Source organism: Anarrhichthys ocellatus, unplaced genomic scaffold, assembly GCF_004355925.1.
Source record: "Anarrhichthys ocellatus isolate YVR2014 unplaced genomic scaffold, GSC_Weel_1.0 scaffold5972, whole genome shotgun sequence".
Lineage (NCBI taxonomy): Eukaryota > Metazoa > Chordata > Actinopteri > Perciformes > Anarhichadidae > Anarrhichthys > Anarrhichthys ocellatus.
Genome location: NW_022285946.1, coordinates 1 through 3,161, shown reverse-complemented (window position 1 = coordinate 3,161; position 3,161 = coordinate 1). Strand labels below are relative to the sequence as shown.

The 3,161-nt window shown below is 44.1% G+C and overlaps 1 pseudogene; it reads right to left on the bottom strand.

Moving 5' to 3' along the window:
• Positions 1–371: 371 nt before the first annotated feature.
• LOC116380050 (P2Y purinoceptor 14-like) lies at positions 372–1,246 on the bottom strand (annotated as a pseudogene).
• Positions 1,247–3,161: the final 1,915 nt, after the last annotated feature.

The window sequence follows — 3,161 nt, the reverse complement described above, 5'->3', positions numbered from 1 at the left end:
TCTATAAATCTGTTCATTCACATGTCACATTTCATGTGTTTAACTCCTGAAACTCTCCTCCAGAGAGGGCCGACGAACACTTCTCTTTTCTCACTGTAAGTTCCAGAGTATTCAGAACATTCTGCACCAATTCAACACCCTTCAAATTCATTTTTCTTTTTCATATCACACCTTCCAAGTTTGAGTGTGTAGGTCACTGTAAATATGTCTAATGTACAAAGACCATGTTTTAATACACTCATGGGATGGTTCTCCCATCACGACTTTAGGTTATATTATCTCATATATTATCTCATATATTATCTCATATATTATCTTATAAATAGCTTGAACAGAATCTGTTGAGCCCTCATGCGACCTCCAAAGTGCACGAGTCAAACAGCCGACCACGTGTCAGAATGATCTTCTGCGTCTCTTGTTGGCTCAGTGGCTCCACATATTCACAGTGATGTGATTGACGTTGGTCTACAGAACGCCCATGTGCTTCGTGGAGGTGGTGAGCGACGTCTTCCTGTTGATCCGGATGTTGCTCATTGGCCCGTCGCTGCTCCTCCTCTCGGCGTTGGGGCCTGCATGGTGCTGGACATCCTCCCCGGGCTCAGCTGGGCCCGGAAGGCCTTGCAGAAGATGAAGTAGATGAGCGGGTCCAGGCAGACGCTGAGCACCGACACCATGATGGTCAGCTCCTTCAGGTAGAAGAAGGCCTGGCTCCACAGGCACCGCCCCCTGAGGAAGGCGTAGGGGAGGCGGACCAGGTGGTACGGGACGAAGCACACGCAGAAGACGCTGACCAGCACCAGCATGTTCCTGCGGGACTTGGCGAGCTTCCTGGACCCGGAGGACGCCGGCTGCCTCTGCTGCGCGAACGACAGCCTGCTGGACACACCGTGGTAGAAGAAGACCAGGGAGACGAGGACCAGCAGGAAGATGGCGGCGGAGGCGCAGTGGATCATCTTGTAGAAGAGCCTGAGCTCTTTGCTCTGTAGGATGTCGCAGTTGAAAGCATTGGGGATGGAGGACAGCGGCGGCTCCTTGGTGAGGAGAGACAGGGAGACGTAGGCGCTCATCGTGGCCACCAGGAGAACCCAGGTCACCGTAGTGATGACGTGGGCGGCTCGCACCGTCTGCAGGACGTGAGTTCCTAAAGGATGGACGATCTTCAGATACCTGGAGGGACGAGAGACGAGTCGTTAGACCGACACCAGACAGAACCGCCCATGCTGGACGATTCTGCAAAACACACCATTATGTTCAACGACAGTGTTTGTATATAGATCTTTACATTACACTACATTACATTACATTACAGTCATTTAGCAGACGCTTTTATCCAAAGCGACTTACAATAAGTGTATTCAACATCGGTTTTCGAGAGAACTAGTCACCAGAAGTCATAAGTGCATCTCCTTTCTTCAAACAAGCATCTAAGAGCATAAACCAGAGCCAACGTACAGTGCAGAAACAAACGAATACAATAAGTGCCACAAACTAATATGAATACAATAGATGCTAAGTAAGTGCTAAGTGGAAGTAATATCTGCATTTGAACTGGTTTGAGTTGGTTCCCTCTTTGAAACGCTGTTCTGCATTTTAACGAGCAGATAAAAACAGAAATATGTTTGTGTTGTTTTTAAGAGACCTCAGCTCTGAAACCAGACGTGTTGTGAAACAGTTTCCTCTGTCGGACTGATGTTATCACACAGGTGGTGTTATCACACAGGTGGTGTTATCACACAGGTGATGTTATCACACAGGTGGTGTTATCACACAGATGATGTTATCACACAGATGGTGTTATCACACAGGTGGTGTTATCACACAGATTGTGTTATCACACAGATGGTGTTATCACACAGGTGGTGTTATCACACATATGATGTTATCACACAGATGATGTTATCACACAGATGGTGTTATCACACATGTGGTGTTATCACACAGGTGGTGTTGGTGTTATCACACAGGTGGTGTTATCACACAGATGGTGTTATCACACAGGTGGTGTTATCACACAGGTGGTGTTATCACACATATGATGTTATCACACAGGTGGTGTTATCACACAGGTGGTGTTATCACACATGATGTTATCACACAGGTGGTGTTATCACACATATGATGTTATCACACAGGTGGTGTTATCACACAGGTGGTGTTATCACACATATGATGTTATCACACAGGTGGTGTTATCACACAGATGGTGTTATCACACAGGTGATGTTATCACACAGATGGTGTTATCACACAGATGGTGTTATCGGACACAGGTGGTGTTATCACACATATGATGTTATCACACAGATGGTGTTATCACACAGATGATGTTATCACACAGGTGGTGTTATCACACAGGTGATGTTATCACACAGGTGGTGTTATCACACAGATGGTGTTATCACACAGGTGGTGTTGGTGTTATCACACAGGTGGTGTTATCACACAGATGATGTTATCACACAGGTGGTGTTGGTGTTATCACACAGATGGTGTTGTCACACAGATGATGTTATCACACAGATGGTGTTATCACACAGGTGATGTTATCACACAGGTGGTGTTATCACACAGGTGGTGTTATCAGCTTCAGCTTGTTGGGTTGTTGACAGACTTCATACTTTTTTAATTAACAGTTAAACGTATGAAGTCACAGATTTCATTAAACAGATTTTATTTTGTTTTTAAATGAATGAACCAAAACTCGTGACGATGAAGAAGATCTTTGGTTGATAATTATGAGAACAAATATGAAACAAAATGTAAATGATAACCTCTGAACAAACATTAATAATTGATGAGGTTGTCTGAAGGACATTTAGTCAATTTAGTCATTTCCTCATAAAAATAGTTTGAGTCATGCACAGAAACACAGACGTGGTGTCTTTTTGTTAAATCGATAACATTATTCATATTATATCAGTATGTAGTTTAGATTTCATGTCATTTGAGGTCCAATATTAAAGAGTTTTACCTCCAGAGCTCATTGAACCACATCTCCGTTAAAACAGGTCATCTGTGTTTGTGTGTTTGAAACCACATCCTGAGTCTCACATCCTTAAATGCACAGAAAGCTGCTCAGAGCAGTGAACCATCACTGCATATCCATTATGAACTGTCACTGCGTATCCATTATGAACCGTCACTGCGTATCCATTATGAAC